Source organism: Narcine bancroftii, chromosome 11 (assembly GCF_036971445.1).
Source record: "Narcine bancroftii isolate sNarBan1 chromosome 11, sNarBan1.hap1, whole genome shotgun sequence".
Taxonomy (NCBI): domain Eukaryota; kingdom Metazoa; phylum Chordata; class Chondrichthyes; order Torpediniformes; family Narcinidae; genus Narcine; species Narcine bancroftii.
Genome location: NC_091479.1, coordinates 44431553 through 44454796, shown reverse-complemented (window position 1 = coordinate 44454796; position 23244 = coordinate 44431553). Strand labels below are relative to the sequence as shown.

General features: G+C 43.0%; 1 protein-coding gene across 3 annotated transcripts in view; it reads right to left on the bottom strand.

Moving 5' to 3' along the window:
- Positions 1-23244, bottom strand: part of LOC138745739 (uncharacterized) — a 73534-nt gene that overhangs the window by 33827 nt on the left and 16463 nt on the right. The window contains exon 2 of one of the 3 annotated variants that reach the window (XM_069903012.1): positions 4006-4146. The exons of 1 other annotated variant lie outside the window; for it this stretch is intronic. The gene's annotated coding sequence lies outside the window, so the exon portion shown is untranslated. Of the gene's footprint in view, positions 1-4005; positions 4147-23244 lie in introns of those variants that run through there. One more of the 3 variants, XR_011346466.1, reaches the window with a different exon arrangement.

The following is a 23244-nucleotide window of genomic DNA, read 5'->3' as shown; positions in this document are numbered from 1 at the left end:
TTGGCAGATATTGTGACACCGAGTTCACAGTAGTGAGAAGGTTTAACGGTGATGTAAGGTAGACTGAGGCAGATACTGTAACACTGGATTCAAAGCAGTGAGAAGGTTTAACGGTAATGTATGATAAACTCAGTCAGATACTGTGACACCAGGTTCATAGGGGGAGAAGCTTTAATGATCATGTATGGTTGACTGAGACAGAGAAAATCGAACAGTAATGTACGATAAACTGTGTCAGATACTTTGATACCAGGTTAACAGTGAGGATAAGGTTTACCAGTGATGTACAGTACATTGAGGCAGATATTGTGATTCCAGGTTCACAGTGGGGAGAATATTTAAGGGTGCTGTACGGTAGACTTTGGCAGAAACTGTGAGACCGAGTTCACAGGAGTGAGAAGGTTGAACAGAGATTTACGATAAGCTCTGGCATATACTGAGACACTATGTTCACCGTTGGAAGAAGATTTAATGGTGATGTAAAAAAAAGCTGTGGCAGATAAAGTGACACAAGTTTCACAGTTGGGAAAGGTTTAATGGTGATGTACTAAAGACAGAGGAAGATACTGTGACCCAGGTTCATAGTGGGGAGAAGGTAATATGGTGATGTCTGGTAGACTGAGACAGATACTGTGACACCAGGTTTACAGTGGGGATAATGTTTAACAGTAATGTACGATAAATTGTGTCATGTACATTGACACCAGGTTCACATTGGGGAGAATGTTTATGGTAAGTTTGGTAGAAATTGGAAGATACTGTGACACCGAGCTCAGAGTATTAAGAAGGTATAACAGTGATGTACAATAAACTGTGGCAGAGACTAGAAGACCAGGTTCACAGTGAATAGAAGGTTTAACTCAGATGTGTGTTGGATTGAGACAGATACTGTGGCACTGGGTTCACAGTCGGGAGAAGGATTAACAGTGATGTACAATAAACTGTGGCAGATACTGTGACAACAGGTTCACAGTGTGGAGAACGTTTAATGGTGATGTACGGTAGACTGGGACAGAAACTGTGACACTGGGTTCAGAGCAGTGAGAAGGTTAAACAGTGATGGGCATAAAACTTTAGCATACACTGTGACACCAGGATCACAGTGGGGACTAAGTTTAAAAGTGATATACGGGAGACTGAGGCAGATACAGTTACATTGGGTTCACAGTGGGGAGAGGGTTTAATAGTGACGTCCAAAAAACTCTGGCATATACTGTGACATCAGTTTCACAGTGCAGAGAAGGTTTAATGGTGATACATGGGAGACTGAGACTGATTCTGAAACACTGGGTTCACAATGGGGAGAAGGTTTAAAAGTGATGTATGTTAAACTGGGGCAGATACAGCGACACCGGGTTCACAGTAGGGAGAAGGTTTGCATTAATGTACGGTAGACTTAGGCAGATCCTGTGACAGTGGGTTCACATTAGGGAGAAGGTTTAATGGTGATTTTCGGTAGATTGAGACTGATACTATGACACAGGGTTCACAGTAGTGAGAAGGTTTAACAGTGATGTTCGGTAAATGTTGGCAGAAACCATGAAAATGAGTTCACAGAAGTGAGAAGGTTTAATAGTGATGTACGATAAACTGTGGCAGATACTGTGACACCAGATTCACAGTTGGGAGAAGGTTTAATGGTGATGTACAGCAGACTGAGCAAGACACAGTTACACCGGGACCTCAGTGGGGAGGTTTATCAGTGATGTATGATAAACTTTGGCAGAACCTCTGAAAACAGGTTTCCAGTGGAGATAAGGTTTAACGGTGATTTAACTGTGGCAGATACTGAGACACCAGGTTCAAAGAGGTGAGAATGTTTAACTGTGATGGATGGTTGACTGAGGCAGGTACTCAGACCCCGGGCTTACAGTAGTGAGAAGGTTTAACGGGTGATGTATGGCAGACTGAGGCAGATACTGTTATACCGGGTTCACAGTGGGGAGAAGGTTTAACGGTGATATACAGAAGAAAGAGGAAGATACTGTGAGACCGGGTTCACAGCAGTATTAAAAAGGTTTAATAGTGATATACAATAAACTACAGCAGATGTTGTGGCATCAGGTTAACAGTGGGGAAAAGGTTTAACGGTGATGTATGATATAATGTGGCAAATACTGTGACACTGGATTCACAGTTGAGAGATAGATTAACGGTAATGTAGAGTAGACTGAGGCAGATACTGTGACTCCGGGTTAACAGTGGGAAGGAGGTTTAATCGTGACACGCGATACATTGTTGCAGATACAGTGACACAGTGAGGAGAAATTTTAATGGTGATTTTTGGGAGACTGAAGCAGATTTGTGAAACTGGATACACAGTGGCGAGAAGGTTTAATAGTGATGTACGGTAGAATGAGGCAGATACTGTGAAACTGGGTAAACAGTGGGGATAGGATGTAGCGGTGATATATGGTAGACTAAGGTAGATATTGTGAACTGTGTTCACAATCGGGAGAAGGTTTATCAGTGATGTAACATAAACTGGGGCAGATTCTGTGACATCAGTTTCACAGTGGGGAGAAGGTTTAACGGTGATGTACAACGAACTCTGGCACAAACTGCCACACAGGTTCACAATCGGGAGAAGGTTTATCAGTGATGTAACATAAACTGTGGCAGATACTGAGACACCAGGTTCACAGAAGTGAGAATGTTTAACGGTGATGTACGGCAGACTGAGGAAGATACTGTTACACTGGGTTCACAGTGGGGAGAAGGTTTAAAAGTGATGTATGATTGACTGAGGTAGATACTGTGACACCAGGTTTATAGAGTGGAGAAGGTTTAATAGTTGTGTAAGGAAAACTGCAGCAGATTCAGTGACACCTGGTTCATTGAGGGTAGAATTTTATTTTTGATATGATGGTAGACCACAGTGGGGAGAAAACAGTGATGAACTGTGTCAGATACTGTGACACCAGGTTCACAGTGGGGAGAAGGTTTAACAGTGATGAACTGTGTCAGATACTGTGACACCGAGTTCACACTAGAGAGAAGGTTTAACAGTGATTTACAATAAGCTGTGACAGATACTGTGACACCATGTTCACCACGGTAGGAAGAAGGTTTAAAGATGATGTGAAATGAACTGTGGTAGATAAAGTGACACCAGGTTGACAGGGGGAGAAGGTTTAACAATGATGTATGGGAGACTGAGACAGATATTAAGATTATGCCTTCACAACAGTGAGAAGTTTGAACAGTAATGTACGATAAACTATGATAGATACTGTGACACCAAGTTCACATTGGGGAGAATGTTACACAGTGATGTACGGTAGATTGAGGCAGATACTGTGACACCGATTTCAGAGTGTGGAGAAGGTATAACAGTGATGTACAATAAACTGCGGCAGATACTGGGTTCACAGTGGGGAGAAGGTTTAACGGTGATGTACGGTAGACTGATGCAGATACTGTGACTCCGGGTTTACAATGGGAAGAATTTTTAAAAATGATGCCCATTACACTATTGCAGATACATTGACAGTGGGTTCACAGTAGGGAGGAGATTTAAGGGTGATGTATGGGAGACTGAGGTAGATACTGTGACACCAGGTTTACAGTGGGGAGAATGTTTAGCGGTGATGGACGGTAGACTGAAGCAAATACTATTACACCAGGTTCACAGGGGGAAGAAAGTTTAACATTGATGGACTATAGACTGAAGCAGAAACTATGAGACAGGATTCACATTCGTGAGAAGGTTTAACAGTGATGTTCAATTAATTGTGTCAGATACTTTGACATCAGGTTCATACTGGGGAGAACGTTTAATGGTGATGTACGGTAGAGGTAGGCAGATACTGTGACACCAGGCTCATTGTATTGTTCATTTATCTTAATTACAACATCTAATTTATACGCTCCATTTTTTGTGGCACCTTCCAAACATTCCATAAACTTTAATTCTAATCAGATTTTGTTCATTTAAATAGGTCACCACTAAAAGCCCAAATCGTTTGCTCTCTTAAGTACACAGCACAAAATTAAATTCTTTACCTGGGTTTGGTTCAACGGCACTTCAGTCTGCTTCATTATTTTTTCAGACCCTCGTTTTGAGCTTTCTGCTATGCCCAGCCGATTAGCCAAAAGGGCATCCAACTCTGTCTTCTCAGCTTGACCCAACGTCTACTCTGTAAACTTAAGCAAACCAAGGAGACCAAAGTTAATATTTTCACATTTGCATTTTCAAACACAAAAATGACGTTGTGAGTTGCAGTTTCACATCAAAATCCCACTTGCTAAACTTGCCGCAACTGAATCGCATCCAACAGCTGGAAAATTGCAAGAAAACTGCTTGGTTAAAGCAAAGATTCCATTAAAGGCCTCCAAGTTAACAACAGATAGCAACCTGAAAGTTAAATACAAAGATCTGTATCAGGAAGATTAACGGGCTTTTAAAAAAAATCATTTCCACTCTTGAAAGAAAACTCCTCAGGGAACACCAGGCTCTTGTTGAACAATTCCTGTTGTATTCCTCAAAATGGTTTGAATCTTGATTTCAAGCAGAGTCATTTGGTGAGATTGTTGGTCTAGAACAAACCCTGCCCACACACTCCCTTAAATAGCTGCAAAGTCCTGGTTCAGCTTTGCTCCATGCTAAAGCTATCAGAGCTTTTCTGAAGAGATAGCGGACTTCAGATGCTGGTACTTTGAGTCACAAAAACACTAGTGCTTCCCTGAACAACACACCTCTCTCTGAAAACCAACAAAAACCTTTCCGAATGGTATTATTCACCTTTTGAGCACCAAAATCTGGTGAACTTGAAAAGTCGCGCATGCGCACTGAAATTAAGATGGCTGCCCCCAGCCGAAGGACCCTGAGAAACTGAGTCACAAAGTCAATCCGCACATTTTGGGTCTTACGTGTCCTGTGTCTCTGTTCTCGTTTGTCAATCATTTGATTTTAAAAATAGGCTCTAAGACTTCAGGGCTCCTCGAACGGGGGCAAAACTCCAACTTGCGTCCATTGTGGGGTCTGAATGATCCTTTGGACTCCACTACGGTCGCAGGTCGGGGAGGACCTGTCGGGGTCATTGGTTCGCTGAGGAAGGGATGGAAAACCAATCCATTTTTTGCTTCTCAATGCTCATAGAATGTGTCTGATTCCATCCGTTGTTCCTGTTGTAGCATCACATTCTTCATAGAGTTAGATGTTATTTTTTAAAGTTGTGTCACTTGAACAATAATGCCCCAACCCTTCTGATCCTGACGTACCATGTGTTTAAAATGTAATGTTTCTCAGTTACGTCCGAATGCCTTGAAAAATATAGGGACTTTAGTGTTAACAATACAGAGGAAATATTTCACCAATCCTTTTGAATTTATGATCTCTGGGATGGAGCGGAGATAACGCTGGTGGAAGCGTTCTAGGAGCCGTATTTGATGCCGGTAGAGGACCCATGATTTGGAGCCGAACAGGAATGTGGGTATGACAACGGCTCTGTATACGCTAATCTTTGTGAGGTTTGCCAGTTGTTTGTTTTTCCAGACTCTTCTGTGTAGTCATCCAAAGGTGCTATTTGTCTTGGCGAGTCTGTTGTCTATCTCGTTGTCGATCCTTGCATCCGATGAAATGGTGCAGCTGAGATAGGGAAACTGGGTGACCGTTTTGAGTTTTGTGTGCCCGATGGTGATGTGGGGGGGGGGGGGCTGGTAGTCATGGTGGGGCTGGTAGTCATGGTGGGGAGGTGGCTGATGGTGGACACGTATTAATACACAAAACAATCACACCTCATTATTGGTCAGAAGCGCCTACACTTCGCAAGGAGGCTGAGGCGGTCAAGGACAACGGCTCTCATCCTGAGATTTTACACAGGCGCAATTGAGTTTCCTGTCTGGCTGCATCATTGGATGGTCTAGTAGCTGTAAAGCATCAGACAGGAATGATACAAAGAGTTGTGAGGATCACTTTGGTCTCCCTTTCTTCTGTAGATGACATTTACTGGGAGTGTTTTTCAAATAGGACTCAAGGAATTGTAAAGAAACCATTTCCATCCAGTGCACAGCATCTTTAACCACGTCCATCAGCAAAATCAGGACTGACAGGCTGGGGAATAGCTTCTTCCCACAGGCTGTGAGATGGCTGTGAAAAGTATCCTGTAAGTGGGATAATCACCCCAAATATTTAAATATGTAGTGGCTACTTCGATAGAGCTATTAAAGCCACACACAGACACCAGGTTAGTCAACACAGGACTGCTTTATTCAGACTTTACAGGCTTCTTTCATTTACTGCATGTCCCGGGCTCCATGGGAGAAGGTGGGACATCATTCTGAGTTTCCTGCCAATCCACGGGACCACAGGTTTAAATTAAGCCCTGTGAGTGTCCCACGCCTTCCCGCAGCAGAATCCACAGATCAGCGTGCCATTCCTCGGCACGCAGCACCACGCGAGGGTGGTCAATTAAATGGATGAGTACCCAGCTCTCTGTCTTATGATTTTGCGCACCCGGCAAAGAACCGTGCCCACTCGGCCCACTAGACAGCTGCTACACCAACACCCGCCACCCCGAACTGTCACCAGAAACTAAAGCAGCAGCTGCATGCAGCTTAGGTGGACCCCCTCACCGTCTGGGTTGGGGGTACTGAATGGGTGAAGCGGGATCCACATGGGCAGGCTTGAGTCTGTCCACACTAAACAGCTGTGAATGTCCCCCAATGTCCAAAGTATACATACCTCATCCTTCTTCACCACGCGGAAATGGCCCTCATACGGTCGTTGTAACGGGACTCCTGGGACCTGTCTGTGCACAAAAAAATCAGCATCCAGGTGTGGTGGGGGAACATTCTGTTTAGGGGATCCATGTCAATAGGTAGGAAAAGGTTTGCTGATCACGACACCATGTCAAAGCTGTTGAAGGACGTTCAGATCAGAGTTGGTGTGAAATGAATGTCCCATGAAACTGTAAGGACAGTACCATACACCATCTCAGCGGACAATGCAGACGTATCTTACTTTGAAGCCAATGCGCACTCCCAATAGAACCCATGGCAACTCATTGACCTAATGGAGGAGCGCATTCAGTTGCCAGTGGAACTGTTCCAGAAGGCCGTTGGATTGTGGTTGAATTGTGTTCCGCGGTCTGAAGTAATGTGGGCCGGAAAACAAATCTAGCCATCCAATTGATGATGAATGTTCTGGCCCTTGTCTCAGTGTCACTGGATGGAAACGAGATGGCCTCTAGCAAGCGCGTGAAACATTCTGCGACTGTTAGAATGTATCTCATATTTTGAGATACTGGCAATGATTCGAGCAGGTCCACATGCACATGTTCCAACCGCCTGCGTACCACTGGGAAAGGTTGAAGAGGTGCCTTAGTGTGCCACAAAATTTTAGCAGTCTTGCAGGAGGTACATGTGCAGACCCATTGTGCGACGCCTTTTTGCAGACCATGCCATACATATTTATTTGACATGAGCTTGACAGATGTTCTGATGGACGGATGAGACAAGCTGTGTATCTGGTCAAAAAGGTGTTGCCTCCAAGATGGCAGAATCACTGATTGAGTGTAGCCCAAAGACATGTCACAAAGTAAGGTTGGCCACCCAGTTGTGGTGCCAACTGCTGTATGTCCAGGTTAGTAATGGCCGTACTGTATGCCTGAACATCGGGGTCCATTGCCTGGATACTGGCTAATTCAGGAATATCAATGTCACCCTGAATATGATATATAGTTTGTCTGGACAGAATATTCGTGACGAGATTGTTTTTACCAGATGTTATCCAAGTAGATCTAAGGGAACTCTAAATCTCTGCCCAAAGTGTCTATAACCCGCTGGCAGGTTTGAACACCATTCTTCAACCCAAGTGGCATCCTAAGACATTCAAAAATCCCAGAAGGGGTAATAATCACCGTTTTAGGAATGTCATCCTTATGGACTGGGATCTGATGGTGTCTCATGACAAGATCAACCTTGGAGAAAGCACAGAAATTGTGCGGTTGGGCAGCAAAATCTTGAATATGAGGGAGAGGGTATCTGTCGGATGTAGTTATTGAGCCCACGGCACACATATCAAACTCAGGCCCGCGGGCCAAATTTGGCCCTTGATATAATTATATTTGGCTCGCAAGATCATATAAAATATGTATTAGAGCTGGCCCGCTGGTCGCCGCGCCAATATAGCGCATGCACAGCTAATACTACAAGTCCCAGAATGCTTTGCAAATGCGTTGGCGCCGACCCGTCAGCCCGCTAATCGCCCCCACCTCCTCTGTTTACTTTCATTAGGATCTGCGATCTGTCGCCTAACTCACATGTAATAAACCTCTTACGAAAAATGGCCAAAAGAAAGACAGATAACAGGACCTTTTAAGACAGGTGGGAGGCAGACTATATGTTCATCATTTTAAAAGACAAACCTGTTTGTCTTGTGTGTGGAGCCAACGTGTCTGTAGTTAAAGAATATAACATACGGCGACACTATGAAACGAAACTCCAGGACATGTATAAGGATCTGAACGAGAAGCAAAAGCTCCAGAAGGTGGAGGAGATGAAAAGAAGTCTGGCTTTACAGCAAACTTTATTTTATATTTTATTTCTCATTTGTTAATGCTTCGTCTGGAAAGAGTTTAACCAAAAATATTATTAAACATTTATTTTAATGAGAAAAAGTTTAACATTACATATGTTGAAAGAAGAGAAAACATGCAGATGTTGTTGAAAATTTTCAATAAATATTTAGTTTGGCCCACGACTTAGCAAAAGTTTTTAATTTTGGTTCTCTGCGAATTTGAGTTTGACACCCCTGGCCTACGGTAATCGCCACAGAGTCTTCATCCACCTGTTTTCTTGGGTGCCATGTGTAACTGTGATGCCCAAGGTCTGTTGGAGTGCTGAATGATACCTAATTCCTCCATTGCACTAAACTCTGCCCTTGCCTGAGCAGTTTATCAGGTGGAAGACGAAGAGCCCTGGTGTAATTCAGCTGGCCTGAAGTGTCTATGTAATGGGACACATCCTGGGCTGTTTAGGAGGTATTGAAATTAGGTGAGAAAATACAGGTATATTCATTGAGAAGAGCAGCATAGGCATCTTTGTGCAGGGTTTGCACCCCTAGATGGGCAACTCTCCATTTGCTACATACCAGTGGGTATATTTGAAAACTGGTAGCATGAACCAATTTCCTCCACGTCTACTGGCAAGTCATGGGACCTTAAAAAATCTGCACCCATAATGGGCTGGGCAATGAAAGCCAATACACAATTCCAATGGAATGTCACATCTCCTATCCCAATCATGACCCGTCATGTGCCAAAACAGGGAATTGTCGTCCCATTTGCTGTTTGAAGAGCCGGGTGTTGTTATTTATTGTGGTTTTTATTTCAAAATAGGTTGGCGGGAGCAAACCGACCTCAGCACTTGTGTCTACAAGAAACTTGTGCTTACCAGCGTCATCTTGTAGATACAATAGGCCCATACTTGTCCCAGCTGCCGAGGCAATTAATGGTAGCCGGCTTTTTTGTTTCCTGCCTTTTTGCTGTAATAGGTAAATGGTGGGACACATTTATGGGCATTTTTACCCCAATGGCCATGGTAAAAACACCACTCTCATCCTTCTTTGACTGAACTGCAGATATAGGAGGCTCAAGGGACACGGGAGATGGATCTGCTGCAAAAACAGTCTGGACGTGAGCAGACTCTTGCATTGGAGTATGATGGAGCCTGTCAGCCTCCCGCGCTATGTCATGGGGATGGTGGAAATCCATGTGAATGATTGGTATTGCAACATGACCTGGGAGTTTGGACAGGAATAGAGTCTCAAAAAGTAAACAATGAGAATGACCATCTGTTAATGTGAGCATCTCATTCATTAAATCAGATGGATTCCTGTCACCCAGACCCTCCATATTTAAAAGCCGCAAGCCGCACTCATGTCTTGTCAATTCCAGCATATCCAGGAAAAATTGGCAGAACCTGGTGTACTGGTTTTCTGCCAGGGTATTGGCAACAAATTCTCTTACTTGAGATGCTGTAGCAGCATCCAATGCACCTACTATATGCCAGAATTTCATGTCCTCTGCCATTATGCCACAAGGCAAATCTAGGTTTCAGCCTGATTAAGCAATACCCGAGGTTGATTGGTCCAGAAAGGAGGCAAGTGAAGTCCTAACATCAATTGGGAAACACAGTCAGTGAGAGGTCAGCATGGCTTAGAGTTCAAACAATGTGTTCAGGACTGCTTTTTGCAGCAGTATGTGGAGATGCCCACTAGAGGGGGGGGCAATGTTCGATCTGTGGTTAGGGAATGAGCATGTGGTGGAGTGAGCGTTAGGAGAACTTCAGATCCAGTGATCATGGGTTCATTAGATTGAGCTTAATTATGGAAGCAGATAGGTTGGGTGTGAAGTTGAAGGTCTTCGAGTGGGGGAATGCCAGATTTGAGGAAATGAGAAGGGATTGTAGAGAGTTGTGTGGGCTGATCTTTTAGCTGGAAATGATGAAGAGGAAAATTGGAGGGTATTTAAAAGGTGAGATTTTGAGAGTACAGGATCTTTATGTTCCAGATCGGCCGAAAGGCAAGACTAAAAGTTCAAGGGAGCCGTGGTTTTCAAGAAAAATTAGGAACGGTTCAGGATAAAAGGGAGGCCCATGCTAAATATAAGAAACAAAAGATTGAGGAGATGTATGATCCTTACTTAGATTGCAGAAAGAACGTCAAGAGGGAAATTAGAAAGGCAAAAAGAAGGTATGAGGTGTCAATAGCTAATAAGGTGAACGTGAATCCTTGGGGTTTTTACATATATGTCAACAGTAAAAGGAGGGTTAAAGATAGGGTAGGTCCACTGGAAAATGGGAACGGTGGACGATGTGTATGTGAGGAGCTGCATGAGATGGGGGAGATATTGAACAATATTTTGCTCTTCTGTATTCACAAGGGAAAGTGTCACTGGACTATGTGAGATAAATGAGGTGAATAGCTTAATTATGGAAAGAATAGGGATTAGTAAAGAGAGGGTTTTGGAGCTTCCAGGGTCAATAGAGGAGGATAAGTCTCCTGGTCCTGATTGGATTTTTCCCAGGACGTTAAGGGAGGTCAGGGAGAAAATAGCGGGGGCTCAGACAGTGATTTTTCAAAGATCACTGGAGAAGGGTGTGGTGTCGCAGGATTGAAGGGTTGCAAATGTAGTTCCGCTGTTTAAAAAAAGCACAAGGTGCAGGCCAAGTAATTATTGGCCAGTAAGTTTGACTTTGGTGGTGGCGAAAGATATGGAGGGTATTCTTAGAGATAGTATGTACAAATATCTGGATAGACAGGGATTGATCAGTGGCACCCAGCATGGGTTTGTGAAGGGAAAATCATTTTAATGAATCTTGTTGAATTTTTTGAAGAGGTGACAAGAAAAGTGGATGAAGGTAGGGCAGTTGACGAGATCTATTTGAATTTTAGTAAGGCTTTTGATAAGGTTCCACATGTAATGTTAGCTAGCAAGGTTCAGTCACTAGGGATTAATAGATAGTGAGATGGGTTCAGAGGTGGCTGGGACATAGACAGCAGAGAGTCATGGTGGACAACTGTCTGTCAGGATGGAAGCTTATGACGAGTGGTGTGCCTCAGGGATTGGTGCTGGGTTCCCTGTTGTTTATATTCATGATTTGGATGAGGGTGTGGTTAACTGGGTAAGCAAATATGCAGACTATATGAAAATAGGGGGAGTGGTGGATGGTGAGGAAGGTTTTCTTGGATTACAGGATTTGGTTTGTTTGGAAAAGATGGCAGATGGAATTTAATGTTGACAAGTGTGAGGTGCTGCATTCCAGAAAAAATAATCTTAATAGGACCTATGCAGTTAAGGGGAGGGGGTCGAGAAATGAAGAGGAACAGAGGGATCTTGGAGTTATGGTACAGAGTTCACTGAAGGTGGATTCCCATGAAGACAGGGTAGTTAAGAAGGGGTATGGCATGCTGGCCTTCATAAATCATAGCATAGACTAGCGTTTAAGGCATTGGTGAGGCCAGGTTTGGAGAATTGTGTTCAGCTCTGGTTTCCAAATTATAGGAATGATATAGATAAGGTGGAGAGGGTGCAGAGAAAATTTACAAAAATGTTGCCTGACTTACAACATCTAGAATACAAAGAAAGATTAAGGAGACTGCGACTTTATTCATTGGAATGTCGATGGTTGAAGGGAGTTATGATCGAAGTATTTAAAATTATGAAGGGAATAGATCGACTAGACATAAGTAGACTCTTTCCCCTGAGGGCGGGGGAGGTTGGAACAAGAAGGCATGAGTTAAGGGTAAGGGGGCAAAACTTTAGGAGAAATGTTATAAGAGGCTTCTGTGGTGGTGGCAGAAGAGATAGTTGCGGCAGGGTCCTTTCTGTCACTGAAGAGAATGTTGGATGTGTACATGGATATGAGGGGGTTGGAAGGATATGGGTGGAGTGTGGGAGGGGGAAACTAGTGGGGAGGTTCATGTGAACCGGCACGGAATCGAAGGGCCGACATGGCCTGTTTCCATGCAGTAAACTGTCATATGGTTATTTGTTCCGGGCTCCACGGGACAAGGTGGGACATCATTAAGAGTTTGCTGCCAGCAGGTTTAAATTAAGCCCCGTGAGTATCCCGTGCTTTCCGGCAGGGGACTCCACAGATCAACGTGCCATTCCTCGGCCCGCTGCACCACGCACAATCCATTAAATGGGTGAGAACACAGCTGTCTGTCTTATGGTTTAACGCGCCAACTGAAGAACTCTTATCCTGCCTTATCACACTGACCAGCATCCAGTCCAGAGCCTGTCAACACCCTCGTATCCCTCAACTTGTCCAAGTTCTTCAATACAAACATTGAGCTCACATTTCCTCATGCAGCTGGCAGCTTGTTCCACTCTCCCACCATCTTGTGTGGAGAAGCTCCCCCTCATGTTTCCACTAAACTTTTCCCCTTTCATCCTTAGCCCATGTATTAAGGGCTTCTCCAAGAGGTGGAGTCTCAAGAAAACAACCTCTATCCTCCCCCTTACCACCCAGACCAGGCCTTCTTCACCCTGCTATCACCAGGGAAACAGGTCCAGGAGCATGAAGACGATACAAACATAGCTTCTCCCCCTCTGCAATCAGATTTTTGAATGTTCAAGGAACCACAGTCACTCCCTCACTTACTCTTCATTTTGCACAAATGGATTTCTTTTTTTAAAATGTAATTTAGAACAATATTTGCATCTGTATTGTTGCCACAAAATGACAAATTTTCTGACATGTTCATCACAATAAATTTTTAATTCTGAACACTGCACGTACATCGGAAAACAATCATAGCTCAAAAAACAATTTTAAAAGATGATTTAACTATTTCCATGCACCCTCCCCTTTTATGTTTATTTTTCTAAACGCACTCCATGATCGAAACATCTCCACTTAACCCAACCCATATTTCTTCTCCCATTCAAAGCACTCAGTAATACACCAAGGCAGTAAAATAAAAACTTAATGCTGGAAATACTCAGCAGGTCATCTACTGGAAAAATAATCAGAGTTAAAACCTTCAGGTCGATAACCTTTCACTGGGATTCAGAAAGATGATCAAACAAACCTGATTCTCTTTGCTGAGAAAAAGAAGAGGGGAAATAACAAACTGAATACATGGGATGAAAAACCGAGCAGCAGAAATGGCAGTGGTGCTGGATGAGTGGGGTCGACTCGTTGTGTCTGGATGGAGGGGTAAAAGATAAACAAGACAAACATGATGCCGTCATGATGAGGTTCAATACGACAGCTGCAGAGAATCTGAAATGAAGGAATGGTGAAAATACTTGTTTTTGGATCAATGTGACAAAATTTGAGCCGACAAAAGAAAACAAAATTGCTTTGCTCTGCCAGACTCTCTAGATCAAGGGGCACAATAAAATACTCCAGAAGCCAACCTTATGAAATTGAACAGAGAAGTTATACAAATTGGCAGCAAGAGATAAAACACAGTTACATAATACCATGAAAGTGGTGTCACAGGACGACAGGGTTCTAAAGACAGCTTTTGTCATCTTGGCCTTCATTAATTAACATATGGAAAATAGGAGTTGGGAAGTTATGGTGAGGTTGGATAAGATGTTGGTCAGGCCAAATTTGGAGTATTGTGTGCAGTTCTGGTCACCTAGCTACAGGAAGGGTATTAGTAAGATTGAAAGAGTGCAGAGAAGATTTACCAGGACGCTGCCAGGTCTTCAGGAGTTGAGCTACAGGGAAAGGTTGAACAGGTTGGGACTTTATTCCTTGGAGTGTCGAAAAATGAGTAAGAGATTGCTTAAAGTGGCATATGAATGGGAAAAAAGGCTGAGAAAGACTGCAGTGGACGCAATTGTGAAGGAAATATTTTGCTTGAGAAAAATTGTCATTGGCCCATTTCCTCTGGAGATATGAAACCACGCATAGAAACAGTCAATGAGGTACAATTAAAACAGAGGTTTTCAAACATTTTCTTTCCAATAACATTCCACCTTAAGTAATCCCTTACTAACAGAGAACTTCTGGCACAGAGATTAAGTGGAATATGATCCGGGGTGGGGGTGTGGAGGAGGAGTTTGAAAATCACTACTTCAGATGAAAAGGTTTCTCCATCTTCTTTTTAAGCAGACATCCTTTTATTCTGAGGTTGTGCCCACTGGTCCTAAACTCTCCCACTACTGGCAAAATCCTCTCAATCCAGCTCTTTCACTATTCATCAGATTTCAATGAGGTCCTGCCTCATCCTTCTAAACTCGGGCAAGTAGAGGCCCAGAACCATCAAATGCTCCTCAAACATTATTCCTCTCATCCCCAGGATCATTCTTGTAAACCACCTCTGGGCCATCACATCCTCTCTTAGAAATGGGGCCTAAAATTGCTCACAACACTTACTAGATCAGGACAACCAGAAGGTGGTCACATCAGGGAAGACAGCTGCAGGACTGCCTAGATTCTATGGATTGGATGGTGTTCAAGGAGTCAGCTGAGGGGGGGGGGGGTTGTCATGGCAAGATGGCGTCGGAAAAAGATGTGAGAAGACACCTCTCCCTGACTGAACTGTTCAATACTCGAACTGTAGTGACTTTTTTGACTTTATCAATGTTTTAAACAGTAATTTACTACAGTAGGATTCTGGAAATTAAGAAAGGAAAAAAGCAGTGTTGGGCACGACCAGTTGGCCCAATAATCACAGAGACAAAGAATAAGGGGAACGATAGCCTTTATTACACACAAGACTGCAGGCCTGGGTCCAAGCAAGAAAGTGAAGGGAAGGAAGAGGTGCCTCGAACTTTATGGCCTGGGTCACAGGGGAGGAGTCCAGGGAGGAGTCTCGGAGAGGATGTCATCAGGAGGGTGGGCCAGCCCATGCCTGTACTGGTCAGTTCATACAATACCATTTCATTACCAGCAACTTAGAAAAAACCTCGGTTTTCAACCTGTGAAAAGTACAAAAGAAGCAAGGCCGACCTTCCAGAAGGAACCTCAGGAGCAGTTATAGATAGATCCGAATCCTCAACGTGGAACTCAGGAGAATTGGAAGAAACGTCCGCATCCTCAGACGCAAGATGGCGCTGAGATCTTTGGCCTGGTGGCAGGCCAGGAGGAGCGCGAGTATGGAATCCGACATGAGCCGGCTTGACTAAGGAGAGCGGGGTGTTGGTGCCCGAATGCCAGCATGAGTTAGCGGGAAGGGAACTGCCTGTATGCATCTGGAGATGCTCCCCTGTGTTCTACTGAGCTTCTCAGCATGGGTAGAAGTTATCGCATTCAGGAAATTCTGGATCAGATCCGCAGTTGGGCTGCCAGGTATGAGGTGGCAGAGAAGAGGTGGAGGAGGACAACTTAGAAGTTCGAGAAGAAGAAGAGCAAGAATGACTACTTGCTGCAGTTGGACTCACTGAAGGGACGCCTAAGGATTTAAGAACATCTCCTTCTCCAATGAAAACTGTCATTTCACCACAGAGGCCTTCCCCAGACTTCAAGGCCCCTGCAACAGGGATGGAAGTCAACCTCATGTCTACAGAACTGATCCAACCAAATGAAAAGATGATGTCTTCTATAACCTAAGGTTTTGAAACTTTAAATGATCAATTTGCTGGTATGAAGAGAAAAATGGCTGGTATGTGTGAAGAAATTACATCTATTCAAGTTGATATTAATAAGAGTTCAACAGCAGTGGACACTGGACAAGATCAATTTAAGAGGATAGGTAACATTTTTATTTCTCTGTAAGGACCGTGTGGACCATTATGTGGAGATAATGGATCAAATTGAGGATTTGTTTACACGCTGGTATGTCCAGAAGAGATATTTGTTGGAAAATCAAAGTTGTCGTAATAATATTAAGATAGTTGGTCTGCCAGAAGATCCTGTAAAATTATTTTTGGAAATGGATTCCAGAGATGTTTGGAGTCGTGTTTTTTAGATAGGCCTCATAGGCCATTAAGGAGAAAACCATTTCCGGGTCAAATGCTAAGAGCGATTCTTTGAAGATGTTTGTGATATCAGGATAGAGAAATGATATTGTGGCTTGCGGTTCAGAAAGCTCGCCTTGATCAAACCCCAATGATGGTTTAAGGCAATAGGGTTTTATTTTATGCTGATTTAAGTCGAGAGATCATTAAGTGGCGGAAAGAGTTTAATCTCGTCAAAGCAGTGCTGTGGAAGAAAGGATATAAGTTTACTTTTCGGTATCCAAAGGTATTTAAGGTGATTTACGGGCCAGATCAGTCTCAATGTTTTGAGAGTCCTTATGGTGCATTCCCGTTTGCGAATTCCTTCCCAGATTTGAAGGAATCGATGGGGAAAATGTCCTGGGATAAGATTGGGAAGGGAATGGGGTAAAGAAGTTGGAATCAGAATTGGTGAGTGATGTTGAAGATGAAGCTCAAGCTCAATGTGGTTGTTATCACTAGGATGACTGATGGGTTTTAAATTACGGTTGGGGGGTGGTGGTTGACTCTACTACTTCTAAAGTCATCTGCCACTTGTGGTATGAACTACAGAGGGGGGTCCGGTTCTTGTAGGTTTTTACACTTTTTCAGGGTTTTCTTATTGTTTGAAAGGGGGGGGGTTGGGTTTATTTAAATATGTAATTGCTGTGTGAAGTGTCAATCTCAAGAGGAAATCAAGTTATGGCTCTTTTAAATTTTTTGACCTTTAATGTTAAAGGACTTAATAATCCACTTAAAAGGAAGGGAATATTGGTATATATAAAGAAAATGAAGGTTGATGTTGCTTTTTTGCAAGAAACTCGTTTGTCTGAGAAAGAAATTGAAAAGAGATTGGGTAGGACATGTTTTTGCATCTTCATTTAATTCAAAAGCTAGAGGTGAGTTGCAACTTTGGTTCATATGAAGATAACGTTTCAGTTGGAATCATTCTCTGCCACATTGGGTAGAGAGCTGTTGGTGAATTGTAAAATTTTTGCTGAAGCATGGACTTTGATGAATGTTTATCCACCCAATGAAGATGATGAAGATGTTATTTCTGTAACTTTTTTGAATCTGGGTCAAGCTAATGAAAATATTTTGGTTGGTGGGGATTTTAATTGAGAGTTGGATAAATTTCAAAAAACTGTACAAAGAACCAAAATAGCTAAATGGATGTTAGACTCAATGAAAGATTTGAATTTGGTGGAAATCTGGAGGAAGTTAATACTGACAGAAAAATACTTTTCTTTTTATTCACCCAGACATGATTCTTTTTCGAGAATTGACTTTTGCTTAATGTCAGTACAATTACAGGGTAGATTTATACATACAGAGTATAAGAGTAGGATTTTGTCTGATCATTCTTCATTGTTAAGTAGAAGTACACAATCATTTATCCGGACATCTAAAATCCGGAAAGATCCAAACACCAGCAAGTGGGGAGAGAGATGCAGCGCGAATCAGGCGGACGAGGGGTGGGGGAAAATGGCAGCGCAACTAGAAGGGAGTGGGGGTGGATACAGCAGCACAAATTTGGTGGGCTTAAATCTGTCTTCGCGAAATCCAGAAAAATCTGAAATTCGGATTAGTTACAGCACAGTAACAGACCCTTTAGGCCCACAAGCCTGTGCCTCCCGATTGACCTTCAAGCCCCCCCATACTTTTTGAACAGTGGGAAAAATCTGGAGCCCCCTCCCCCACCCCAGAGAAAACCTACACACACACACACAGGGAGAACATTAAAAACTCCTTACAGAGAGAGCAAGATTTGAACCCCATCCCTATCACTGGCAGCGCAACAGAGTTGCGATTGCGCCATCCACTGTCGAACCACGTTGGACAGGAAGAAACTCAAATCAAGAAAGTCAATAAATGGAGAGCATCAATATTTCATGAGTTGGTACGGATTAGTCCAGATTTTGAGAAAAGATGGATGGACAGTACTTTGCAACAACATAATGACAGTCAGTACAAAAGAAGCCACAGGGAGCTTGCATGGGAGCCAGGAAGGGAAAGTAGCCACTTCATTGAAATGGAAGCAAGAGAATGGTCTCAGGAGCAAGAACCCATGTGAGAGAAATTCTGGTTCATGAGCAAGTCACGAAAACCCAATGGTGCCTTCCAAAGTGCATTCCGATTTGGGAATACGAGGCATTCATCTCGACTTATTTATCCAGTTTGGGCATTTTAGATCATTAATATTCCCCTGAATTCCTAAAAATCTGATGATGAGGTGTTACATGTGTTGTTATGAGGTGGAACAATGCAGCTCGCAGTATTTGCACGGCAGATATAATAAGGGATCCACCCTTCCCCCTCTCCTTCATAGTGTCTATTTAAGACAAACATTTTTCTCTCAATTTGCCCATAATCTGCAAAGAAATGATGATGAGATCACAAGATGTAGCAGTAGAACTCCATTCATCTTTTGATTTGATCGTCTAAAAAAGTTTTTAAAAAATACAGAGCAGTGAGGGTCTGGGATGCATTGCTGGGGTGGAGGTGGGGGCTGGTTCAATAAAGACATTCAAAACACTCTAAGATACATGGATGGAAAAATAATAGAGGGTAATGAGTGTGAGGTAGGGAAGGGTTAGATTTGTAACGGCACTGATATACCATCGTTTACAAACAATTAAAGAATACCCTCACTCTTTCCTCCAGAAGACAATGCAGTCGACCTTCTTTATCCTCCTCAGACACAACATTGCATTCTTCAACTCCCCAAACATCACCCAGCCAAACCCCTTTGACCTTCTCCTTAGCTCAGTGCCACATGGTGATCCTGACGCTCTCCCTCTCCCCCACTCCTGCATCCGAGATCCATCACCCATATACTGACGCTTAATGCACCTGCGCACGTGGGCTATTCCTCCAGTGCGATGATCCAATTACATCATCAGCGGCAACTGGCACCATTCCCAAAGCAGGCAGATGCATCACCGTGACAGCCCCCTACCCCCACTCCCTCCTCCAGCCTCCGATCCATGCAAGGAGGCGACTGAATGGAACTGTCCCCAGTGTAACGGTCTGGAGGGTTGACAGTTCAGCCTGATCTCATATGATTCTGGAAGACAGGGGATGCAGGTGCATGACTGGTCCTTTCGCTCTGGCCCTGATGCAGAACGTGGATATTCGAAATACACTGGCTTCAACCTGTTGATGGAAACAGTGTTACCTTTTCCATTCCTGTCAATCAAAAAACACTATGGATGGTGCCATAAGACCTGGAAAGAACCATCGTAAATGGGCTAAAGTGGTTTACAAACAACATCATGTCAAAGAAACACACGAGAACACTGTAGTGAATCATTTGGCACATCCACTGCAGATGATGCTGCCACATAGGAGAACATCAGAGTAATCTCATTTTCTCGAAGACGGTCAAGTTAACTGACCTGTTCATGAGCACTGTGTCTGGACTCAGATTCACAAACTCCCTGGCAAGGTCAGCATACAGCCATAGACTAGCTCTACCACTAAACATCCATGATCTGCCCTAAGAGCTGTAGTCACGCAAAGGAGAACCATGGTTAAACGTTTGCTCCATGTCGATGATTTACCACCTGCTGTCAATGGTGCTTTCAATTGTTGGCCCTGAAATGCTTCGTCATAATTCAGGTAGTGCCCAGAGGATCAGTGAGAGCTCAGACCAATGCTGACTCGAACTGAGACCTTCGATCTGTTGCAATAGTGCCCAGAACACCAAAAGATGGAATCCAATTATCCAGAAAAGTCCAAACAATTGTCTCTGCAGAGATGCCGATGATAGGAATTTCATCCTTCCACCTGGTAGTTCTGTCCTCACACGTGAGCAGATAAGTACATTGCCGAGATGGCAGAAGTGGACCTTCCAAGCCACAAGGTGCACGTGCTGGAAATAGGAATCCAAAGCAACAAAATCCCCCAGCTTTAATTTCATGTGCCTGGAGACTTTAGGGCGTTGACCTAGCAAGCAAGTCCTTGCCTATAATCCAACATTCTGTTTAACACGAAGCCAGGTAAGATGTTCCTTAACCTGTTTGATTGATGTTCTTCTACCAGGAAGAGATAGATTGTGAAGAGAAAATCTCCTGCCTCATAGCCGCCCACACATACAGCCTAGTGCTTCCTGTTGGGGAAAAAAAAATCAGACCAACATTTCAGCCGATTCATCCAGGGTCACATCTTGAAGATGGAAACCAGAGTTGATCTGGTTACACCGGATGAAATCGGGATCAGTGCACCGTGCATGAGCCATGGCATTGAAATTGATGCCAGTAGTTGTATGTAATGTCGCACCTGGATTGGGCACCAACCACAGCATTCGCTTTCTCTCAGATGTCATGTGTGTCCGATGAAAATTGAAGGATGAAGTCCAAGTGCCGAATCTCCCTTCGCAAGTAGAGATACAGTATGCATAAGAGACTGGTGGTCTGTACAAATGGTCAAAGGATGACCTTCCAGTAAAAAAGCTGAAATATTGGATTGGAAATTGGGATTCATGAGGGAATTACAAAGAAACCTTTCCAAATTGTATCTTCTACTTCAAGAGGAATCTCCAAACCCAGACTTGAATAAATCAAAAGAAAGATGGGAATTGGATTTGGGAACTGAAATTAACCCTTTTTTCTGGTCTGACATTTGTTGGGACAGTAATTCATGTTTTTGATAGATTAGTTAATTATAACTTATTCATCAATTATATTTAATGCCATATCAATTAATTTATTCCTAATTTTTCAAATTCATGTTTTAGAGCTCAATCCCATCTTAAAATTGATTGTGGGGAAATGCAAAATTGTATTCCCTTAGCAAAGGTGACTTATAATATTAGAACTGGGTATGATACCTACTTCAAAATATGGAAACCATATTTAGATATGGGTTTGGATATCTAATGTTTTCACTTCTCCACCCCACCACCACTTTTCTATAATCTTAATGGTTGAACCTTATAATGTCGGTTTAATTCTACTATTTTATTAATATCCTGCCTTTCCTTTTGGGAGGGAATAGTTATCACAGGAGCTTTGCACCTAGATCTGTATTATTTTTCTTTTATACTTTTTTCTCTTCTCACTTTTATGTACAGTACAACATTTATTTTTTTATTCCATTTTCATAATTGAAAGTATCATTTGGATAGGATTCTATTATTATATTGAACTGTATACAAAACTATAAATATATTTTTTTAAAAACTGAAATGTTTCACTGCGAGATAGATAGCTAAGAGTTCTTGCCCAAATGTACTATATTTTCCTGAGCTGGTGACCACTTGGCTGGAACAAAAAATGCCAAAGTTTCCAATTGCCCACAGACTCGTTGTTCGAACACTGGTCACACAGCACTGACAGATGCATCTGTGGTAAGAAAGCAAGGCCTTGGGCATTTGATGTACAACCTTAGTGGCATTTGTAAGAACAGTGTTCACATCATGGAAAGCATACACAGCATTGTCTTTCAAAGTTAAGTTCTTTTTGAAACAGACATAAGATCCTTTGAGTCATTCAGCAAGAGGTAATAGAGATGCTGTGGCATTCACCAGGGAACAGCAATAAAAATTCCTCATACCTAAAAACCATCACAACTGGCCAACCATAACGGGGGGAGGAAATTCTCAAAATTCACGTACTTCCCATTCATCAGGCAAAATACCACGTTGCATAACTCTAGGCCTCAAAAATACAAGATCAGAAGCACCAGAAACAATTTCCTGGGATTGATCACGATGCCGCATTCCTCAAGCCTTGGAAACGATGAGATAAGGTGGATCTTGTGCTCCGCTTCATCCACACTTACAACCAGAATCTAATTGATGAACACAAGCACCAAACAAACCCAAGGCCAGTGAGTTCGTGGTCCATGAACCACTGGAATGTCTGAGCTGCATTCCATGGACCGAATGGTATTCTCAGAAACTCAAACATGCCGAATGGGAGCATCACTGCTCTCTTTGAAACATCCGGAGACTCAAATGGAATCTAATAGTAAGCACGTTCTAGATCTATTTTAGCAAATGCATATTTGCCGTGGAGGTTTGCTGAGAAGTCTTGTAAACTTGGAATATTGTATCAGTCAGGCACGGTGGAATTGTTCACGGTACCATCATCTCTGCAATGCCGCCAATCCCTAGTTTTTTTCAGAACCATATGCAACTGTGAATCCCAGCTGCTGTCAGATCTGTGGACTATGTCCAACTCTTGCCAATCCAATCTTGCGATTTTAAGATAATCTGGGGTATTACGAGCCTGTGTCTCAGACGCTGCCTTTATATGGTGGCTTATACACCATTACACCGTTACGATGGGGTCACGAGGCGAGGAAAACACTTGAGCAAGGCTTGGAAAGGCAGGAATCAGATTGAAGGCTTGTCAGGCAGCAGATGGCATTGGAAGGACAACAAATGCAGCTCACTTCCATTCAAGAGCTGCAGTCCACACAACGTTTTTTCAAATACATCACGGAAAAATGTGACAAGAAATCCACTCCCAAAATGGAATTTGCCACATTTACAACTGAAAAACCACCCAAAAAATTGCAAGACAGAAATGAAGCACGAGTAACCTGTGGCCATGTTTGAAAAAGAGAATCATTTGTAGCTGAAAGAACACATGACATATTAGAAAGACTATGTTCCTCAGGGATTGGAGGGATCGGCACCGATCCAAAGTGACAGATAATTTTGGAATTTTAGATAGAGATGGCAAACAAATAACCTACTCCAACAATTGCCTCGAATGTTTCCATTTTTCTCAGTTGCCTTCGATAATCTCTCTCAAATGAGAACAAGATCCCAAGACAAAAGAACAGAACCAGGCCACCAGGTCCATTGAGTCTATTCTGTAAATACACACTGAGCTACTCTACACTCCTT